Genomic DNA, 24,508 nt, shown 5'->3' with positions numbered 1-24,508 from the left:
GAGAATATATCTCCGGCAAAGTGCACGTCTGAATTGAGAGAACAAATGTCATTCACCATTTTTTCGGCAAGCATTCCTGGGCGTCTTTCCTATTCTATGCTATGCTAAGTTGCTCTGGGGGTACAGATAAATTACACTGGATCCTTGCCTCTGAGAAGCTCTGTTTTATCGAGTAAACTGTCTTAAAAAAATTATGTCTGCTCCAGTGGTTGACCTTATCTATGATTCTGACTCTTCAGGAGTCTTTACATTTATGTATTATTTGTTTGGTGGATGAGTTGGCCATTTGGATGGCAATTTGAATGGAGAAAGAGGGTTCCTGGTTTGGCGGTTTAATGAATTTAAATGCCTTCTAGGCTGGGGAAATAGATGATATGATTTCAGTCAAAGGCAAATTAAGGGCCTTAGGAGCCCTAAGGAGGAATTTTGTTCCTGCTTGGATTAGTATGTTAAAAACCAATGTTTTGCAAGCAGTGCCTTTAATAGAATGGGTTGCTGCAAGACCATGGAATGAAGAGTTTGATGGATTTCTTTCTTCTTCTTCTTCTTCTTTTTTTTTTTTTTTTTTTTTTTTTTTATTTCTAAGGTTTGGGAAAAAGGAAGCACAAGAAAAGATACTTGGGATGGGTGAAGAGGCTGCGACTCAGGAGCATACAGTACAATAGGGGCTAGAATCAACCTGGCTCTTACATGAGACCTTGTGGCCTTGCTTATTTTTTACTCTCCACTTAGAGCATCTAACACAAACCTGAATCTATAGAACAAGGTCCCTTTGTCTTCTTCTGATACCAACACTCATTCATGTGATCAACCTACAAATCATCCAAGAAAATTCAGGCTCAGGGAAAGAAGGCGCAGGCTCAGTTACCACTGAGCATCAGTGTCTCTCTGGGTCTTATATATTCGGCGTCTCCCTCTTAACTGCATCAGACCATTGGTTGTTTCCTCACCTCCTGCCTTGTGTCTTAGTTCCTTTTCACAGCCAAACCTCTCAAGAATTCTATGCAAAGTATTACTTTATACCCATTTTCTAATTTCATGCATTTGAGTCTCTGCCCATTACTCATTCCAAAGAATTTTCATCAAAGTCATCAGTGGCCTCCATATCATGATACGCTATGGATTTGTCTTTAGTCCTCCTCTTACTTCACTTCTCAGGACCAACACAGTGCTACTGGCTGTTCTCTCCTCTTGAAACGTTGGCTTCGTTAAACTTCTGATTAACCCTGGCTACCACTTTTTATCTCTTTCCTGGGCACCTCTTCTTCCTGGAGATCATTAAATATCACAGTTCCTACGGTTCAGCCTCATGCCATTCTATTTTATGTATTTTTTGTTAAATATTCTCTGTGTAGGCAATTGCATTATAGTATATCAGCTGACCACTTACTTGCCAATGGCTCTTAAAATTGTATCTCTATACCCGGAAGTTATCCATCAGATTAGAACCCTTACGCAAGCAACTATCTACCTAGATGATATTTAGGAACCTAAAAAAAGGATACTTTAAATTCAGTCTGTCCGGGCAGCCTGGGTGGCTCAATGGTTTAGCGTCACCTTCAGCCCAGGGCGTGATCCTGGAGACCCGGGATCGAGTCCCGCATCGGGCTCCCTGCATGGAGCCTGCTTCTCCCTCTGCCTGTGTCTCTGCCTCTCTCTGTGTGTCTCTCATGAATAAATAAATAAAATATTTTTAAAAAATAAAATAAATAAATTCAGTCCGTCCAAAACTCCAGCATGATCTGCCCACATATCCCTCAGAAAACTCAGGCCATGTATGTATTCACCATTTAAGTGAGTACATACCATCCATCCATTTTTGTGAACCATAAGCCACAATATAAGCCATTTTTGTGAATCATCCTCAATATAAGCCTTTTCTTTAGTCTACAGGCTACCCCATCCAATTCATCACCTATTTAATGTTCATATTCTAATTTCTGTAAACTTAGTTAATATTTCTATTATCTTCCATATCAGTTGATAAGGCTAATTCCAAGTGATGATTACCCCTTATCTGGACTTCCCAAATGAACTCTCCCTTAATTGAAATCCCTATATTTACTTTCTGCACAAGGTTTAAATAGAAATATATAAAAAAAATAAATTTATATATACAAATATATATATACATGTTTTTCCTTATTCTATATTATTTTAAGACATATAAAGAGACTTATTATAGAGGAGGTGCCTGTGAGGTTCAGTTGGTTAAGTGGCTGCCTTCAGCTCAGGTCATGATCCTGAGGTCCTGGGGTCAAGCCCCACATGGGCCTGGGGCATCCCTGCTCAGCAGGGAGTCTGCTCCCTTCTCTCCTTCTAATCCTCCCCTCATTCAGGCTCTTGCTTGTGAGAGAGAGAGATCTCTCTTTCTCAATTGAATAAATAAAAATCTTGAAAAAAAAAAAAAAAGAGAGGGAGAGACTTGTGATAAGGAGTTGGCTCATGTGATTATAGAAGCTGAGAAGTCCCAAGATCTCACGTGGCAGGCGAGAGACCAAGGAGAGCCAGTGATGTAGTTCTACTCCCTAGTTGAAGGCCTGAGAACCAACCCATAGAGTCAGTGATAAAAGTTTCAGTCTCAGGGCAGGAGAAGACCAATGTCTCAGCTCAATCCTTCAGGCAGAGGAGGTTTCCTCTCACTAAAGTTTTTTTCTTTGTTTTATTCAGGTCTTCAAAGGATTGATGAGGAGAGGGCTGCACATATTTGGGAGGGAAATCTGCTTTATTCTGTCTACTAGTTCAAATGTTCATCTCATTTAAATACACCCTCACAGAAGCATCCAGGATCATGGTTGACCAAATGTATGGACATCCTGTGGTCAGGGCAAGTCGACAGATAAAATTACCCGTTCCAAAAAAATAAAAAAATAATAAAAAAGAAAAATAAAAAAGAAATTACCCATCTCACTCATATACCTCACCATCCATATGTACCAGTGACCAGAGTTATTTTCCCCAAAAAAATGCACCTGCATAACAGAGCCTACAAAGCACTACATGACTTGCTCCCTACATAACTACTTAACCCTGCCTCATACTGCTTTCCCCGCTGGTTTCCACACTTCACTTCCCCTGGTTGTTTACAGGGCCTCCAGCAGCCTTCTCCATGCTGGTTTGTCTTGCTGCAGTGATTTCTTGCCCCCTCTTCTGCTAAGTGATTTCTCTGCATCTTTCAAATCTCAGCCCCAATGTCATTTCCGTGGGGAGGACTTCCATGAGTACTCAGACTACGTTGTATATCCCTGTTACGTGTTTTACAACACCTTTCACTTTACCTTCATATATTTTACCTTAGTGATGATTTTCATGGTTATTTAAATGTTGCTAGTCCAGGAGACCATAAGTCATGATGAATTTTGCATCAAGCTTTTAGAGGATTAAACAAGAAAATGGATGGAAATCATTTAACACACTACCTACAATGTGCCGGAAGCCTGCAATGAGGTGTTTTACCTTGAGAAAGCTATTGACCAGATTTCTCATCTGATATGTGGTGGTGGTGGTTGTGGCGGGGGGGGGGGGGGTAGGGAACATAATACACAGCATTAGCTTTCCTGTTGCTGACCTTGGACATTGAAACTGATGTTTAAGTTGGTTACACATGGATTTCTAAAAAAGACAATATGGCCCTAGATCTCCTTATGAAGACAGCAAGCTGACCAGTTTCCCAGACTCTACTGCAGATATATCACATTATATCAAGCGCTCAGCAAGATACACTTGTTCGCTTCCACATGGAAAACCGAGTCACATTTTCACATAGCACTGGACTAGTGAGCACTATCCGGAACGCCTTTTCAGGTATGATGAAGAGCCAGTTTTTGGTCAGCCGCCATACATTAAAATAATACATTAGGAAAGAGCACCATGGTTCTGCTTTCTTTCATACTTAGGTGATTCCAGTTTTAAACCATCATCTTCCTCAGGTACGTGTTGTGATGATTCGTAAAGAAATTTCCATCCTTGGTATTGGAGAAGATCTTTACAAACTAGGAGTGCAGGGCATCTGGGTGCCTTGGCCGTTGAGCATCTGCCTTCGGCTCAGGTTGTGATCCCGGGGTCCCAGGATTGAGTCCCACATTGGGCTCCCCATGGGGAGCCTTGTCTCCCTCTGTCTCTCTCTCTCCCTATATCTCTGCGTCTCTCTCTGTGTCTCTTGTGAATCAATAAATAAAATCTTAAAATAAAAAAACAAAACTGGGACGGGGAGTTTTTTGCCATTTTGTGGATTTCCATACCTGACAACTTTATTACATTTTCATATGTGCAACCAAAAAGGTACTTAGATGTGCAGTGATCGAGCTAATAATGACAAATCATATTCATTTTAGGACTTCTCTAGGGCATATAGAGACTTTTCCAAGTGGTGATTGATCCAAGGGTTGCCTATCCTCTGTAGTTTTGGGGAAGGAAGCAGAAAGACCACAGTGGAAGGCTACGACTCCGAGGAAGACACTGGCTTATAATTTGGCCCATGGAGAAATGTTAACAATCATATTGCACAGCTTGGCTGGTCATGCTGTGTAGCACACACAATGATCTCAAGTAAAATTTCTAGGAGAACCTAATTATGGCGTAGTCACTTAGTGTGAGACATTTCTTTCTTTCCAGTAAAGTTTTCAGGTAGAATCAATTCCTCAACCCACTCATCTGGCAAACCAGAGAGACTTTGACTCAAAACACAGTCAATTTCCTCACATAATCAACAAAACTATAATGATTTAGGGTAACTAACGTGACTGCTACAATTTATAAATATCTGAAAGACTCCAATGGTGTAGACGAGGCATTTATGTAGTACAATCAAGTTGTCACTGGTTCCTTCCTCCTCTTTGTGCTCTTTTATGAGCAAGATAGAATTAAGTAAGTTATCATTTTGAAATGACAAAACTGGGGAGCCCGGGTGGCTCAGTGGTTTAGCCTTCAGCCCAGGGTGTGATCCTGGAGACCCGGGGTCGAGTCCCAGGTCGGGCTCCCTGCGTAGAGCCTGCTTCTCCCTCTGCCTGTGTCTCTGCCTCTCCCTCTGTGTCTCTCATGAATGAATAAATAAAGTCTTAAAAAAAAAAAAAAGAAATGACAAAACTAAAACAATTATACCATTTCCAATACTTTTCTGCATTCTAAAATCATTCTTTTTTTTTTTTTTTTTTTTTTTTTTTTTAATATTTTATTTATTATTTATTTATTTAAGTCACAGACAGAGAGAGAGAGAGGCAGAGACACAGGCAGAGAGAGAAGCAGGCTCCATGCACCAGGAGCCCGATGTGGGATTCGATCCCGGGTCTCCAGGATCGCGCCCTGGGCCAAAGGCAGGCGCCAAACCGCTGCGCCACCCAGGGATCCCCTAAAATCATTCTTTAGGCTATGATAAGATTAATAGTATTCACATGTGTTTGCAGAGCAGACCCTGGTCTCAAGAGTGAAATGTTCTATTCCATTCATAACAATCCAAGATTCATCTTCCTAGTTTGGAACAAAAATGAATGAAAATATGGGACCACCAAAGGTGAGTCACTCCTTCTTTCCAATAGGCAAAAACTATTTTAATGCGGAAATAACTTTTTTCTACTATTTTGTCTGACTTTTAATAGATTTTACAGTGTTCAAATCAAGTTTGTTGAAGTGCAATTTTATTTTTAAAGTATAATTTTAAATTAAAATATGCCGTGCCGTGTATTTGCACGTACAGTTTGATACATTTTGAAAAATGCATGCATCCATGTAACTGCTACCACAATCAAGATATAGAGCATGTTCTTTACTCCAAAGTAAATAACCATAATGTTCTCTCATGTATCTTTTCAGATGATTACCTATTCCATCCCTGGTCCCAGATAACTACTGATTTGCTGGTTTCTGTCACTAAGATTATATTTAACTTTTCTCCAATTCCATATAACCACAATCAGACACTTTGCATCATTTTGTGCCTGGTTTCTTTCATTCAACATGGTAATTCTGAGATGTATTCATACTGGTGCATGCAGTACGTCCACTCCTTTTATTGATGAATAGTTTTCCATTGTAAGACTATATAGCGGTCTGTTTCTTCATTTACCCATTGATGGATATTTGGGCTATTCCCAGTTGAAGGCTATTAGAAAGTTGCTATGAATGTTTATGTAAGTCTTTCTGTTGACATATGCTTTCATTTTTCTTGTATAAGTACCTAGGTTTGACATTTCTGGGTCATATGGCAAATAGAAGTTTAACTTTACAAGAAACTGCCTCATTTTCTTTTAAAATGGTCAAACCATTTTATATGTACATCAACATTGCTCTACATTTTCATGAACATTTGATATTATCAGTACTTATTTTTAAATTTTTGTCTTCCTACTGGGTATGTAGTAGTATTTCTTTTCTTTTTGGGTTTTAATTTTCATATTACATTTTTTTAAGAGAGATTGAGAGAGTAGAGGCAGGGCAGAGAGAGAAAAAGAGAGAGGGAGAGAGAATCTTAAGCAGGTTTCATGCCCAGTGTCTGACTCTGGGCTTGATCTCATGACCCTGACATCATGGCCTTAGCTGAAATCAGGGGTCAGATGCTTAATGTACTGAGCCACCCAGGCACCCCTTAATTTGCATATTCCTAATGATTAATAATGCTGAGCAGGTTTTTTTTTTTTTTTCATAAGCCTCTTGGCCATCTTACTTAATCAAGTATCTGTTCAAATTCTTTGCCTATTTTTTTTTTTCTCATTGAACTGTTTGCCACCTTATTTTTGAGTTCTAAGAGTTCTTTATACATGCTAGGTACAAGTCTTTCTGAGGCTTGTTTTTATAAGAATCTCTTTGTCAAATGTAGTGTATCCTTTATGGGGAGTGTATTAAGCCCTACCACTAAGGAACAACCTTCTAATGTCTATACAGACTATACAAGGTGTGAGAGACTCTCCACACCCTGTGGAGAGTCTAGCCCTGTTTGTGCTCTGGGAATTATTCAGCCTATAACCTCTGGTCAATCTTTGCCTGGCTTCATGCAGTTTCAGTCTGCTCGTGTTGGCTTAATATCCTACAACAGATGTGAGGCTACTCTGCCACAGATTTCTGGAACTCCTCCGAAAAATTCTCTCCTTTCCGTTTTCACCCTACTAAGTCAAGCAACCTCATCTTTTTCTCCTCAACTCAGTAAGGCTGATGTGTTCTATTTATAAAACCATCCTCAAAGTGAATCCAAATTGCTCATAGGCGTTATCTCATTCTCCTGTCTCATGGACCACAATCCTGCATTTCCTGTTTTACAAAGTCTGTAAACAGCTGTTTCATAATTTTTGTTCAATTCTCTAATTGTTTATGGTAGGAAGAAAAATCCATTCCAATTATTTCATTATGGCTGAAGCAGAAACCTCAATATTCTTCTTAAAATCAGTTTAACCACACAGATGGAATGGAAGACATACGCACATTTCATTTAGGAATGTCAAAGATATTTTATTCTAAGATGATACAGTTAAAGAAAAGAATACGAAGAGGTAAATGTGTCAGAGTGTATATGTGTATGTAAATATATTCTGCAGCATGTTCTGGGTCTAGCAAAGATTAAAATATCAAAAATATAAGAAATTAAACATGTTTATTGAGCAAGCAAGAGTTTGATCCTGTGACTTCCTATAATAGGAAAGGAAGAGACACCATAATGTTAACTTGCTCCCTTGCACACATGTGACTCATGAGAATATTCTTTGCTAGTTTTGGGAATCCAGATTTGACAAATCTTACTCTGGGCTGTTCCTCTGCTGTATATGCAAACATGGGTAAAACAAGTCTAATGTATTTTTAAGAAAAAGGACATATTTGTTTGAATTACATATATAATTCAGGACCATCAGTCTTTGCCAAAGAAGGGGATATGAGAGATACATTTGCTAGGCTACCTGTTGCATACCTGTAATCTAAAATGCAGATTTCTTTTCTTTTTACCCTGGCTCAGCCTCTGTTTTATGTTGTTTTTCCTCCCTTACTTCCTCTTATGGTTGGATCTTCTACACTAACTTATTTTGAAGCTCATTCCTGATATGCTACTAAACTTTGTATTTTTGAGGTAAGATAATGAGCTTGTTTCTATGCAGACTTAACTCCCAGGTAAATATTATTTAATCTCACAAATTTTTGCCTATTAACAAGGTAAAATATTTGGCTCAAAAACAAGGAAAGAACTTGTGAAAGTAAGGCCATATGAAAACTCTCTGAAAGCCATGTCTTCAAAAAAAATATATATATATGTATTTGAAGACAGAGAGTATATATATATATATATATATATATATATATATATATATATATTATGTGTACTTAGATGTTGATGTGTGTTGGGTCTCTTCCAAGTGCCTCTACAACAGAGGTGAGAGCCAGCAAGTGCTGCTTATATTTAAACCCATTCCATCTGTTCCCTGGCTCCTAGAATGAATTGTGCAAACCAGTACATATAGAGGTAATTTAACAGAAATGTATGTGAACTGTACAAGAATAACCATTTAGAAAATAGCAATGAAATTTTAAAAATCAAATTAAAAATATTCAAAACAAAATAGTATCTGGAAAATAATATATGTAAAAATAAATGCACAAAAGTCATAGGAAGAATTTATAAAACCTTTTGAAGACAAAAAAGATAATAAAAACTTAATTTGTGGGAAATATTATTGTTACTACTTAGGAACTCAGAAATTGAATGAAAATAATTTTTAACTTGGTAAAATGATTTGGAGTTATTTTGTACAGATGGACAATAAATCATGGATTTGCTCAACAATACATGGACTTCCCTTATACATTTCACTTGCGTTACTTTCATAGTTCATTAATGGAAAAACAAATTAAAGAAAGCAATAAAAAGAGCAATTTAAAATGTTATTGTATTTGTTCAACACTTAGTCTGATTTACACAGTCCAAGATATTTTCAAGTACATGATATTAAGTATATTGCTAAATTCAAGGGGGTTCAAAAGATTTGTATTTCTCTTGGTCACATTAAAATAAAAGTTCATGGAGGGTATTATTACATAGAGTTACAAATGTAGAAACAGGAAGCTTCCTTGGAATTAAGGCTGAGTAGAGTCTACTGCTCTGAAACTTCCCAACACGGTTAAGATATACTGGTTTCTGGAAAAGTAAGGCAGTTTGTAAAAATACCATGGATATTTATTTGGAGACAATGACAGATTCTGTTACAATGGGTGGAAGAGGAGGGCGACATTGTCGAGTGGCTACTTTTGGGTGGTCATTAGCTAAAGTGGGTGGAATCTGAAATTATATTCATTCAGGAATCATTCCATGACTGCCGTGTACCCTTGTGATGATTACATGTAAATGGCTATTTTCAACTAAATATAAACATGTAGTTATATAATATATATGATGGTATATAAAGGCGCATCAAGAGAAATCAAATGGAGATGGTCTGGTGTAGCAGAAGACCCAGGCAGGGGAGGCAAGGCAAAGTGGGTTCTAGACATTATAATCTCAACTATTTACTAACATTGCTACCTTTAGTAAGTCACTAATATGTCTCAAAGCTTCTTTTCCTCAAAAATGAATTAGTTGCAGATTTCTTTTCTTTTTACGTTTTAATTATTTTTCAATCTCTTTAGGTTACAGTGAAAATCAAATCAGATTATGTATGTAATTTGATAAAGAGGTGTGTTTGTATCATATAAATTCATATATAAAATATATATGTATATATTGAAAGGGTTATTATTTTATCATACTTATTAAGGCCTCAAGTTCTTAAAACTAAGGGCTCTCAAATTTTTAAGATTGACTCAAGATGTCAATCAAATAGAATGCTATGATCAAATGCAATGTGTCAATCAGATAAAAGTCAAGATGATAACTTATAGTTAAGAGGCAAAGGCTATTTTGCTTTCTTTCCACCACCTCCTCCCACCTTCTACCTTAGAGCTATAATGGCATCAGTTGCTTATGCAACACTTGACTGAGAGAATAATATTTTCTAAATTATAAATGGTTATATATATATATATCAATCTATCATGGCAATAACATAGACATCAATAGAATGTGATGGAAAGAGCGTAGGTCTAAGAGTCAAGCAATGCGGCATTGATCTTTATTAGCAAAATGGCTCAATTTCTTCATCTGTAAAATAAACCTTACACGGGATCCCTTCCTTAGGTCTATATCCAGTTCTAACATGCTGACTCTGAAAAAGCTCAAAACATAGACATCCATCAAATAAAAGGTATTTCGAGTATGTTTTGGCAAGAGATATGGTATTTGATTATATAAAAATTATTTTCTGCTTCTCAGTAACCACTAGTATAAGATACCTTTTTATTATCATCCTAGAGATGTCAATGTTTTGAATGCATTTATGGCACTGCAGATTTCTTTGTGGACTCACATGTATAAGAATAAAAAGAAAATTCAGAAACATGTAACAGTAAGCAGATGCCCTCATTTTATACACTACATTCCATTTTTCTCATTTAATTTCTAAGATGACAAAGCAAGAATAGAAAAGATCTTGCGAAGGGTAAGAGATGTGATTACTATAAAGCAATTTTCTAACAAGAGAGTTTCAGAGGACGAGAGCTATTTAATATGAAAAGGAGAAGATACCAAGCAAGATAATAGAGCTACATTAATGATGAATGGCATACAGGAGGGTAAGTGTTTCTGTTTGACCTACTTTAAATATATGAAATAGATAAAAAGGGTCATCACCAAAGTCCTGTTCCTAAACACCATTATAACAAATGGCATTTAGAGACTGTTCTTTGAAACTGACCCTCATATACAGTTCTTATAATGTGTAATAGAGTAAAAGAACACTCCGTGAAATCAGAGAGCTACAAATTGAAAATTGATTAGAGGCTTTTTTCTTTTTTTTTTTTTAATATAAGAAGACTAATGAACATGGAGATTGCCAGTAAAATTTCATGGAAGTAGAAAGGTTTAGAGAGTGGAAAGAAGAAGGGGCAAAGGGGAAACAGTGAAAGATATGGAGAGTTTGTAAAATGAATATATACACACACACACACACATATACATATATATGAAAAATATAAATATATAATTATATATGCATATATGTTATATAATATATATATAATTTATAAAATTATTTTATTATAATTTTATTATATTTATACATATAAAATTTTATATATAATATATAAAATAGGATCAACCAACTGCCAGTTGATCACCAACTCATAATGGGTTCAGGAAACACCCCAAGCCTTCACTCTAGAACGACCGACTAGAGCATGACATTCTGCATTCTCCAATTTAGTTTGGGATGGCTTCTTGACCTTTTTCAGATTTGGACACCTTTCCAAATAATAGAACCTCACCTTTAGCATAAGGATATCTTTTCAGAGTTGGTATAATATTCCCTATATTTAGAAACAGAAAGGATAACCACTAATGGATATGACTTTTCAGCAGAGCAAACTATCTTAAGATATTTAGCTTTTCACTTCTTGCCAATATTTCAATTTATGGATTTTGTCCTTCATGTCTTTCACTCTAGTCTATTGGACCCTAATCATTGCAGGTGGAAATCTTATATTGAGAAAGTAGTCCTCTCTATGCCAAAAGAGCTGTAACTCTTAGCTCACACCTACATGCACCCAAATGCAGAGTAAATAAAGTCAAGTTTTTGTAGAGATTGCTGTAAGTCAGGAAAGTGAGACAGCAGGCTTTCTATACGGTCATAGACAAAGCCATCACTTAAGGTTTACAGTGGAATACAAAAATGCCATTTACAATTTGAAACAAAAGAACCATTAGCTTTCTGCCCCCTTCATTGCATTATTGATTTACAATCCTTTACTTTCATTTATTCCAGCCAAAAGCCTGCGTGCCTAACCATTTTTTATTCTTTAAAATGGGCATTACTGATTTCGCTTCCAAACAGCAGCCTCTCAACCCTTTCTTCCTGCTGTCAGCTTTTCAATTTGTTTCATTAATAAACACTTTCATTTCCCTTAATTATATTTTTGGCATATTTACTCGCAACACCTTTTACCACACCGCAATAACATGTTGTCAGGTCCTCTATTTTAAGGTCCAATCCCTGGGAACACTGACTACTGCCCCCTGGCGCAGCTCTGACTGCGTGTGGCTGTATTTATGCCCACTTCTGCCCCAAGCTCTGGGGGCTCTCAATGCAGTTGGAAGAGAATGACTGTGACATTACCTCTGCCCTTCTCTGGCTCACGCCTCACCCCACCAACCACAGTTTTGTTTTTGTTTTTAAATCATAGCATCTTTAGGGGCACCTGGGTGGCTCAGCGGTTGAGCATCTGCCTTCAGCTCAGGGTGTGATCCTGGGGTCCCTGGATGGAGTCCTGCATCGGGCTCTCTGCATGGAGCACGCTTCTCCCTCTGCCTGGGTCTCTACCTCTCTCTCTGTGTCTCTCGTGAATAAATAAATAAAATCTTAAAAAAAAAAAAAAAAAAAAACAGATCATAGCATCTTTATTAGGGGTAGCAAAATGACTACCATGCCCAAATGAATCTAATGTTACCAAGTTCAATCTCAAACTTTGTCTTCCTGTAGGGTATCTTGTTTCAATCAGTTAATTGTCACAAGATTCAGTTAAAGAAGACTGAGTGTAGGCAAACAAATGGGAATATCAATTTACTTAGAGCCTTTGCTATTATGTTCCTTCCTTGTGACAGACTATTAATAGAATTTGTATATCTCTTATAAAGCTGGGTTATTATTCCTGTTCATTAGATATGATTTCAGTGTTGTCAATTACTACACACATATGCATATCCACTTAGCTAGTTTTGATCAATGGTTTACTTTTTTTGCTTTTTTAAACATTTTTTAAAGATTCTATTTATTTATTTGACAGAGAGAGAGTGTGTGTGCACATGCCCACAAGGGGAAGAGGGGCAGAAGGAGAAGCAAACTCACTCTTGAGCAGTGGCCTGATACAGGGCTCCATCCCAGGACCCTGGGATCATGACCTGAGCTGAAGGCAGATGCTTAACAAATTGTGCCTCTCAGGTGCCACTACTTTTTTTTTTTTTTTTTTTTAAGATTTATTTATTTATTCATTCAGAGAGAGAGAGAGACAGGCAGAGACACAGGCAGAGGGAGAAGCAAGCTCCATGCAGGGAGCCCGATGTGGGACTCTATCCCAGGTATCCAGGACCAGGCCTGGACCGAAGGTGCACTAAACTGCTGAGCCACCCGGGCTGTCCAGTGTCCCTACTTTTATTAGAAATTATTTTGGGAAAAAAAAGAAATTATTTTGGACATTAACATAACAATTTTGTTACAATGAAGACCAGTATCCTCAAATGATCTATTATTTTTTCAAAATCATAAACAGGAATGCTGAACAAATTCTATATATACCTTAAAGTTCTACTATTAATAATGATCTTCACTTAAATGGCACCAAGTTTAAATAACTGGACAAAATAAAATATCAAGGAAACAAATGTGTATGTGTAAGTCTATAGAGAATGTGTGAGTTTCCAGGTTGTTCAATTATCTTAAAGAAATTACTCGTAAAAAGGAGCGCTAGCTTATTTTTTTCTTTTCTTAATAAAACTACTATGGAGATTATCTTCTTCCTCCAGGATTTCAACTCTTGGTTACAACATTTTTGGAATTCTGTGTGGAAGAGATGCATAGTATTATCTTTAATATCATATCAGGGGAAAGTTTGAATGGAGAATCACCCTCAACAACCTAAGAGTAATGAATGAGGAAGGTAAGTGTTCAAATTGGATAAATTAATTTGGGTTCAGAATATATTCCAATTTTTGGGTAATATGTTTTTATATGTTGCTTCTTGTTTTTGTTTTTTTTTAAAGATTTCATTTATTTATTTCAGAGAGAGCAACTGAGAAAGAGCCAGAGCATGGCGGGTGGGGGGGGGGTCAGAAGAAAGGGGCAGAAAGAGAGGGAGAAGCAGACTCCCCACTGAGCAAGGACCTAGAAGTGTGGTCATGACCCTAGGACCCCAGGATCACAGCCTGAGCCAAAGGCAGAAGCTCATCCGACTGAGCCACCCAGGCACCCCGTGTTTTTATAATGTCTTGTACATCAATTCTAAAAGTAATTCTGAATGTTGAGTCCCAGAATTATTTTGTAAACTGCGATAAGACCATGTTCCTGAAAGAAGTATCTTACAAGCAAGTTGCTAGCACAACATTCATTGGACAGATCGTGCTATTTTAACCAAGCTGCTTCTCTTGTATCGCCATAGGATTCATTTCAAGGTATCTTTTAGTTCAAAGAAGAAGGGTTTATTAAGATTCTAATCCGTTAAAGATAAACCTAAACAGATCTATATCCACTAAAGCCAAGTCCAATGCATTATATTTATTTAACACTTTGTTCTCTGGGGCCTCTACCACACTCACGACGTCTACCTCCATGTCTCATAGAGAAATGTAGAAACGACAAAGGACCCCTTCAAATCTCATCCAAAACCTTCATGTAGCTGGCAAGCAGTCCCTAAGCAACTGCCCAGGTTTACTCTGGAGAAAGTTGAAGAGTTGAATCCTGTTATAAAGTGGGTCAAGGGACTAAGGAAATACGCCTTCTCTAATAAAACACGGCCCTGCTGCTCATCAGACTGCTGCTGGGCTCAGCTGTGATAAGGGACTGGAAAAGCAAAAACAAAATGGTCAATACGTGGTAGAGATGAACTGACTTAGATCTCATTTTTCTCTGCTATAATTAAGCAATAATAGTACCATTTTAGGAAACCATTTTAAGTGTTTTTCATTAAACTCATTCATGCCTCACAACCACTCCCATTTTGTCTCTCCCTTGTTCTTGTTTTGATTGCTGGCAGATTATTTCTGTTACAGAAATATATGTGTTGGCTTTAAATAAAGTAGATTAACTTGAAAGGTCTGGCCTATAATAGTACATGCTGCAGTCTATTCCATACGACAGTCAGAGCGAATGTTTCACAACTGAAAACCCTTAGACGGTGTCTACAATACCACTAAACAGGAACTAAAATAGTGTATGGTTTTTAAGGCTTACCACGTTTTTTTTTGTTTGTTTGTTTTATTTTGTTTTTTGTTTTTGTTTGTTGTTGTTTTGTTTTGTTTTATTTAGGTTTCAACCCATTAGAATGGAGAAACCAACAACAGGAAGACAAAAGCAAGAAAGGAAGAAGGAAAGAAGGTAGAAAGGAACAAGGAAGGGAGGAATGAAATTAGACTATTTGAGATTTAAGAAATGAGAGTTTCATTCACCTTGCAGAAAAAGAACATTTAAAAAATACCTGTCGAGTTTAAAAAACGATGAGTCTCCCCATTAATTGCAATGATAATGTATTTGTAGACTTAGAATTTAGTGAAATCAGCTACAATTTTATTATTATCACAGTTACACAACCCGCGTTGTTATGCTAATTAACACATTTTTGTCTGGATAAGATAAGAGATGGTGCCCAAGAATGAATACAATTCTGTGATTCACAGGCTAAATTCTGTTAATGTCAGACGAGATGAATGAGTAATAACAAAAATTGGGTGTGAATTCCAGCCCCATCATGTTCCTGTAGTTACAGAGTGTCCTTCAACTTTTAAACTCCCAGCCTCATAATTTGCAAGTCCTTTTCATTAGATTCCAACTATCATAAATTATTTAACAGTTAATTTGACTTTTACTTTAAGAGGAGTGATATTGCTAAAGGGTATTATTAGCATTCTTATCGATGTCTCTGAAATGGTATCTCTTGGTAGAGTTTATAAGAGAAATGATCCATCATCACCAATTTCTCTTTTTCAAAATATACAGTTTAAATTGTTTTCTTGTCACGGTACAATCTGCTTAAAAAAAAATGCATTTGTACACTGGACACAGATACCGTCAAGCAGTCTTCGCTTGAGATGGGAAAACAAGTGCTCACTGGAAGCTCCCAGACTATCCACTATCCTCTAGTGGGATGGAGGAAGGTGATGTCTTCTCAAATGACTCAAGGCCATACAATTTCACATGTTCCTATGAAAACAGCTTCAAATGCTACTCTGATATTTTTCACTAAATCCCAAGTGATTTATCACATTCTGTCAAAATTGACTGGTAGGCCTATGTGTCTAGGAACAATACAAATTTCACTTCAACCTTTCTGCAAATCCCTCCCTCACACATTCCCATCCTATGGCACACTGCCCCGTGTAGGTAGCAGAGGAGCAGTGGACATTGGTGGAAAGAAAATGAGTTAAGAAGAAAGGAACTTCCACAGGAAATCAGGTTTGTTTGTCCTCATTCCTATAGGATCCGATGACCTCTACCAAATATCTATGTGGATGCTGGTGTCCTTTCTTCTTTCCTACTATTTTTTTCTAAAAATGTTGATCCCTGGATCCAAATTTACATACATGAAGGATAAAGGACAAAATTAAATGGTTCTGAAGGTTGATTTGGTGTCAAATGTGAGTTTAGGTCTCTTGCTGTGACGACTTGAATTATTGGCTACAAATATTCCATTCCCCTGGAATTGTGTCCTACATGTACACCCTGGTCACGGCCTCATGGCATATCGAGTAAACTTTTCCAACCGTTGACTTTAAGTTTGACTTTGTGACTTGTTTTTGGCCAGATGTTAGTGGAAATGACTTGAGCGCATGCTTGAAATAGCCTGTAGGGTTGAGGTTGTCATCTTTGCTTATGCCATCATCATGAGAAGAAAATATCCTGAGTAGCCACAGTCTTTGGGCTCCACAAATAGATTTGAGGTTTAGAGCCACCACAGCTGCTGCTTATAGACGCTGAACCTGAATCAGAGACACCCCAACCAATATGCAGATTTGTGAGATAAGAACGTATATTATATGCTTTTCTGACTTTTTTTTTAATTGTTTATTAGCAAAAGCTAATATCTACCCCAGCTGACTTCTGCTCTAAATAGAAGAACTGATCAAAAACTCTGAAAGTGAAGTAAAGCTTTGTTACCTGGCAGCATTCGTATAGGTAACTGGGATCAACAGGGAGAAATTTGGGGTTATTTTACTTTCCCTATGCCACATTTTCATTACTGTTTTCTTAGCCACCCCAAATAAACACACATGTCAACGATAGCACATGCTTGCCACGGGGATGTAACTGGAGGACAAGTTCCCACGTCTCCATTAGGATTTCTCCAAAAAACATCTGTTATCAGCAAACAATCTAAGTCAAAACTGTGCACTCATTATGCATCACGGGCTCCAAGTCAAGGTCGCATGGGCCTTCCTTTGAACTGAGATGAACGCCTCTCCTACCCCATGTTTCTCTTATACAGAAATGTTGGTACTATCCTTGCTGGCAGGGAGGCAGGAAGGCCATATGAGGCCCTTCCTTCCATATAAAAATGAGGAGGCTTTCCCTCGGCACCGGAGAGCCTCAGAGTATTTCTTCCCATGCCTCAGTCTCTGCTGGGCTTCTCCTGCAGGTGCCAGCATGAACAAGAAAGAAAACCCAACCTTTCCATATTTTACAGTTTCTTTAGAGAATTTTAAATGTTTTTTCTGGATTACAAAATCCCTTCTGACACAGTGCTCTGGAACAGTTGTTGAATGGGGTCAGGGAGGAGGAACAGAGGGATAAAGGCAGGAAAGAAGGGATCTGACTTGTCTTGCTGTTGACTCTACAATTCTTTCTTTTTTTTTTTTTTTTGTTTTTAATTTGAGAGAGAGTGAGAGAGAGAGAGTGTACCAGCAAGGGGGAGGGGTAGATGAAGAGGAAGGAGCAGACTCCCCGCTGAGCAGGGAGCCCAGGACCCTGGGATCATGACCCCAGAGCCAAAGTGAGGCTTAACCTACTGAGTCACCCAGGTGCTCTGACTCTAGAGTGTTTAATAAATAACCCAAATGTCTATCCCCACAGCCCACTCCTGCTCTTCATACTTGCTGACAATGAGCTAGAAAGCTCTGTGCAACTACGTGGGAAAGAATGGCTCTTCACCACCATCAGTGTGATCCCTGTACTCTCCTACCTCTAAAACTCTTCAAAACACCTGGGCTGTTAATGGCACATTCTCTGATGCTAATCCTTGTTGTAGAGCTATTCTTCTTTTACTATCATTTCAACGTAAATGGAGAGGATTAAAAAAGCAGGTGCTCAATCTGCCGTTTTGATCCATAAGTCAGTGTGGCAATTTACAAAGATTTGATTAGAGACACATAATTTAGCTTTTACTTAAAAAACAAAAAGCACCCTGCAACAGGGATTGAACTAGTTGAGCATAAAGTCAAACCATATTTTTGTTGTTGTTTGTTTTTTTGTTGTTGTTTGTTTTGTTTTGTCTAAATGATCATATTATGATTTTTTTTTTTTTTCCACATGTGGGATTTAAAAGAAGGGATGAATAGAGGGAAGGCAGGACAAATTACAGCAGCCAGTTCAGGGCACAGAACTCTTTCCATGGAAGAAAAGAGACTGCTAGATTCGATCACTCTATACCTACCTATCTACCTATCTCATCTTGTAACATGAAAAACACTGTCTTTATATATGCTATCTCATTTATTCCTTACAACCTAGTGAGCCAGGTAATCTTATTTCCATTTTACAAATGAGAAAAAAAAAATAGGATAAGCAAGGTTTTTCTCCCCACAAACAGCTTTTCTTTTTCTTTTCTTTCTTCCTTCGAGAGAGAGAGAGAGAGAGAAGGCTGGATAAAGGGGAGAAGGAGAGAGAGAATCTTAAGCAGGCTCCTCTTAGAACAGAGCCCGACATGGGTCTCAATCTCACCTGAGCCAAAATCAAGAGATCATAACCTGAGCCAAAATCAAGAGTCAGACAGAGCCAACCAGACGCCCCACAAATGAGAAAATTAACTAGAGATGTTATATAATTTGTGGAAGTTCACATAGCCACTCAGAGCTTAGTTTAAACCTGATTTCTATGCTCCCTGCTGATGGGCCTCATTCTAGAGCCCTGAGGCTACTCCAAAGGGTGCCTCCCCATGCACACCCCTGAGCGGTGTGGAGTTCTCCTTTTCCTCAGGATGCATTCAAAGCAGCTGGGTGTATATTCAGTTTTAATCAAGCAACTGAATATTTGTTTCTCCTCCTTTCTCCCTTTTGAAGTCTTTTTTATTTTAAGATTTTATTTATTTATTCATGAGAGAATGACAGAGAGAGAGAGAGGTAGAGACACAGGCAGAGGGAGAAGCAGGCTCCTCGAAGGGAAGCTGATGTGGGACTGGATCCCAGGACCCCAAGGTCAGGCCCTGAGCCCAAAGCAGCTCTCAACCTCTGAGCCACCCAGGCATCCCTCCCTTCTGAAGATTTTGCTTCTGACTCGGTGGATCATCTGAATACACTTTGATGATCTGGAGTCTTGCTTATCTCTGAGGACAAATGGAACCTGAATCCTGGCTGCAAATGTCACAAATATGAGAAAATCTACCAAGGATGCCATATTTACTAGCAGGCAGCTTAAGTGATATTGCTATTGTGGTTAGGAATCAAATTCATGGGCAAAGATATAGTTTTTCTTTTTCTTTTTTTTTTTCTTTTCTTTTCCTTTTCTTTTTCTTTTTTTTTTTTTTTTGCCTTTAATTTGTTCTGTGACCTCTAAGACCCATTTAATTTGCCTTCAATGAGAGCTTCTCTGAGTTTTAGAAAAAATAGTTGATTAACTTATGTTTCTCTCTTCAAATCTCCTAAAATACCATGGATATAAGATGCCTATTTAGGTATGAAAAAGGTAATCTGAGAGGAACTAACATGTCCTTTAAAATTGCAAATCAAAAAAAATAAAAAATAAAAATAAATAAAAATAAAATAAAATTGCAAATCAAGGGATGCCTGGGTGGCTCAAGTGGTTGAGAGGCTGCCTTGGGCTCAGGGCCTAACCTTGGGGTTCAGGGATATAGTCCTACATCAGGCTCCCTTAGAGGAGCCTGCTTGTTCCTTTGCCTGTGTCTCTGCCTCTCTCTCTATGTCTCTTATGAATAAATAAATAAAATCTTTAAGAAGTAAAAAAATAATATAAATGCAAATCAAAAAGAAAAAAGAAGATTATAAATTCATGGATGAGTGGAGTTTACAGGTAAGAAAATGAAAGAAATAAAGTTTGAAATCTAAGACCATCCTCTTTCATTATTTAACATCTATAGCTATAAATAATTTAGTCTAGTTAGGAGACTGGAAAAAAAAATTAAACTTCGGTTGTAACAAATACAATGTTTACTTTAGGTAAGGTATGAGCCAGCAATCTGTTTAGTCTCTCTTTGATCACTAGTCTGTGCCATCCAAAATGTACATGGTCCATTACACATCAATATCTAAAGTGGGTTGGGCTTCTCCCTATCCTAATTTGCATGCTCTTTAGGTGCAGTACAATAAAAATGCAAGGTTGTAATTTTACTTTAGTAACTTATCTGTCTCTCTCTCTCTTAATTGTTATGCTCGGTAAGTCAATAAGACTTCTAAAATAAATTTACTCCACTCCTCTGTAATGCAGACATATTTCTAGAAATTAGTGGCCACTTGTCAGCTCAAGTTTCAATTCAAAAGAAAAAAACAAAAACAAAAACAAACAAACAAAAAAAAACTTTGTTGAGTCCATGTTAAAAGGGAGCATAGAAAACATAAATGTTTTCACAAGATGAAGTAAACAGCTATACTAAATACTCGTCAACTAAATACATTGACCAGTCTTCTTATCCAACATTTACCCTCTGAAGTGATGACATGCATGGGACAGTCATCTCTGGGTGTTGAGGACACATAATCCACGTCCACCAAGTGTTACAGTACAAATTTATAGACGTGATAATAGTCACATGCTAGATGTCATATTAGCATGGAGACAGGATGTATTATTATTTTTTTTTTTGACAGGATGTATTATTAACCCAAGAGGCAGCAACAGGCAAGGATAGGCCAAAACAGACTCAAGTACAAGTTCTACAGGTGCCTGAAGTATTTAAGAAATTTAAAGGTTGAGCAAGAATGTTTTAAGATAGAAAATAGCACAGACAGGAAGAAAGAATACGGTAAGGTCCTGAAGTCTTAAGTAACTTATAAATTTGGAGGAGCCTTAGAAAATATAAAGGATTCAGAAAAAAAAAAGAAAGAAAATATAAAGGATTCAGATGATATCCATAAGGGCCGGCTAGATTACAGTGGCTCTTAACCATATAATAAAGAAATCAGTGGTCGTCATTGAAGGAATTCATGATGGAGTAACAACACTAGGTTGTTATCTGGTGTGGATATTCCTCCAATGGTCTGGACAAAATTAGAGGCAGGGGCAGCTCAAAAATTGTAATGATTACTCTGACAGTTGCCTGATCCCATATATACAAATTTGAGTTCCTCTGTCAATTTTGATTGGCCAAGATGATCGCAAAATTCCAAACATGAACGTGTTAGAAATTGGACTCTAACACTTAACTGAAGAGCTCCTTCCTTCCTGCTGTGTCCACACTGGCTGCAGGACTCTCTGCAATGTGAACAGGAGACCCGAATCCTCAACTGACACGTGCTTGCCTGAGCCAAAGGAAGCCAAGGGGTTCTCTCCTATGACCACTTCGAACAGGAGCCATGACAAGAACCCTCAATCAGAAGAATAAACTGCATCGTCCTAAAATCTCTGTAAAACACATCTTTCAGGGACTCAAGCCTATGTATTTAAGTCTCACATCAACAAAGCTTTCCATTTAAATAGTCCCTGTTGGGAAAATGCATTAGTGTTTGCGATCTGTTAATTATAAATAGGCAGACTACTAATTCCTCCTGTAAGGTTTCCAAGACATCCTGTGAAAATTAATCATAATGGATTTTTTTTTTTTACATTTTTGTTTCTCTCCAATGGTTAATTATAGCTCCAATGAGTCTAATAAGACTGTGCCACAATGCTTCTATTGATAGTCTTTAGAATCGCAGGAAGCCTTAGGCCCAACTTATTTAATCAGAGGTCTTGATTTGTTTGGAAAATTACCACAATATGAGCTGTATTTTGTCACTCAGGGCCTATTTGATGAAAGGCTGCGAGTCCTTTTGTTTTCCTTATTCCAGATGAGGATTATTTAAAGATCTTCCCTACCATGAACATCCTGTTATAAAGAAATAAAGTGCATGTGGCTACTTTTTTGGGTAATAAGCAAAATCCCTGGTGTAAGAGGGCATTGCATGGTGTTGATAATAGACTCCAGTGGTTTTGCAGTAACCTCCCATGGAAAGTATTTGTCCCTTTCACATTTAAAAAATTATGAAGTTACTTTATTGGACCAGTTAATTTCTCCTATGTGATTTTATGTCTTGGGAGTCCAAGATGTGTTGCCTCTGAAAATATGGAGAAATAGAAGTGCTTCTGAGCACATAGAATAGGAACCAGACCTAGCACTGCTGGAATGCATAATCCCATACACACGGGCACTTCATCTAGATCCAGATTTGCCCTGGTTTCCATAAAATCATGTTCAGAAACACTTAGAAGAAATATCATTTGTGCAAAAGGTTCACAACCAACAGAAAGGTTATGTTCTAGGTGAAAAAATTATTCAGAAGGTGAATATTCAGGGAATTTACCTTTTGTAATGCAACACACCCAAATTTCATGAAGTCCCTCTGCTATTTCAGTGAGATCTGCAGGTGTACGGTACAGGAGGAGAAATAAAGCTGCCTCACGAAGAGAGATGATCTTCTCATACTAGACTCCCTTCTCTTCTTTCTGGGACAGATAAGGAATTGGGATCAGTCAGGTCTCCTAGATAATAACCCAGATAATAAAGAAGATAATAAACTAATCTGGCTAGTTTTGCATTAATGTTCAAATGGAATGTGATGATTCAATTTACAGAGGTAAAACTATGAAAACTCCAGGGTTTTGTTCCAGCTGGTAGAAAGGCTCTGGCTTTTTCTTTCCCCCCTTTGATGGCTTTGCTGAACTGAAGTTTTTCTTTTTTCCCTTACTCCACCAAGTAGCTCTTGAAACTCTAAACACTTTCAGAGTTTACACTTACATAAGAATTAGACATTAGGTAATTAAACTGCAAATTTTGCTACTTCTCTAACATGTGGCCAAAGATATTCTAGTCTCAGCCCTATTCTAGCACTTGTTTAATTTGATTACTGGGGGGAAAAAGTGACATCTTTCATTATTTTTATCCATTTAAATAATTATAAAATCCACAGGGATGCTTCCAAAAGAATGAGATAAAGTTTTTCTGTAGAGTGAAGTTTATTTTTCAAGAATGATGTAAGTTTGCCAAGTAAATAGACGTGGCAGCTAAAGGGAGAAGAAGTTCAATGGTCAAAGAAAATAATGGCTTTTTTTTTGTTGAATTTTAAGTACAAAAGGAGAAGTTTAAAAATATTTGAATTATTAGATATCTCGCTTCACTACATTTTGAATCAACCAAAAATGCCCAACAGCAAAGTGTTTCTCAAAAATACTTAAGAGATCATGTATTCATTATTATTGTTTACCAAGTTTGAGGGGCTCAAAAATTGATTAAGAAATACTCCTCAGTAAGGTTTGGTAGTTTCTAACAATTAAACTACTCAATTCAGAAATGGACTGCCAGCTGTTCAAAGAAAGTTACTTGGGCAATTGGAAGAGAAGCACAGAATTTGTCAAGGCCTTTGATCTACTATATAGTAACACCAGCATTATCAATAACAGCAACAAACTGCATTAATATATGCACAAGTTGAAAATCCATGCCTGTATGAACTGATTTAATGATCTTAAGAAAAACCAAATAAATAGGTCAGTACTACTCCTGCCTTTATTACAAATCAGGAATCTGAGGCATGGAGAGGTTGAGTAGGTTGCCCAAAGCTATACTCTTAGTGACTGAGCAAAGGTTCAAACCAAGATAGTTTAGAAGTAGAGTCCATGATAAGAACTAGCAAGCGTGGGATATATTTAAAAACTTATATACCAAAATGTTATAAAATTGGATATAAGTGGTAGAATTTTGGTCATTTTCAGTTTGTGCTTTTATGTACTTTTCACATCATCTATTACAAATACAGATACTTCCATAAGTAGGAATAAAGGATCTTTGATATATGTTTAAGGTACTTTTAGCAGCTCTCACACCTCTCACATAAACTTCATGAAAAACTTTAAAAAGTAAACTGTCTTTTTTTCAAATATGCCTACTTTCTATACTAATGCCCTGTTTCATCAAACCAACAAAGCTTCGGAATAGCCTTCATCAGGAAGTGGTTTACAAGTCGGTCCCCTATAGAGGCATAATCATGACTCAGAAGTCTTGCATTAGTTGAATACAGAAAAGGGAAACTGATATATGCTGAGAAACTCAGAATGAAGAAATTAGAGAGACTCGACTAGCAGGCTTCAGGGAATAATCATGAAGACAAGAAAATATATTCAACACATACAAAGTACAACTTCGAAGTTAGAAATTAGAGAGATTCTCATAAAAGCCAGCCAAAGGTAGGGAGTGGGGTGGGTTACATAAAGGATTAAGGGGGACAACTTCCCATTCATAAAGTGAGTCATGGAGATGAAAAGTACGGCATAGGAAATATAATCCATAGTCTTGTGATGATATCAACACCATATGACGATAA

The 24,508-nt window shown here is 37.4% G+C and overlaps 1 protein-coding gene across 7 annotated transcripts in view; it reads right to left on the bottom strand.

Moving 5' to 3' along the window:
- LRRC4C (leucine rich repeat containing 4C) overlaps positions 1–24,508 on the bottom strand; it is a 1,155,306-nt gene that overhangs the window by 547,033 nt on the left and 583,765 nt on the right. For 5 of the 7 annotated variants that reach the window (XR_007403558.1, XM_049096568.1, XM_049096569.1 and 2 more), the window contains exon 3: positions 22,493–22,634. The exons of the other annotated variants lie outside the window; for them this stretch is intronic. The gene's annotated coding sequence lies outside the window, so the exon portion shown is untranslated. The remainder of the gene's footprint in view (positions 1–22,492; positions 22,635–24,508) is intronic. 7 annotated transcript variants of the gene reach the window in all.

The sequence above is a fragment of the Canis lupus genome, chromosome 18 (genome assembly GCF_003254725.2).
Source record: "Canis lupus dingo isolate Sandy chromosome 18, ASM325472v2, whole genome shotgun sequence".
Taxonomy (NCBI): Eukaryota; Metazoa; Chordata; class Mammalia; order Carnivora; family Canidae; genus Canis; species Canis lupus.
This window is presented reverse-complemented; position numbering and strand designations above follow the sequence as displayed.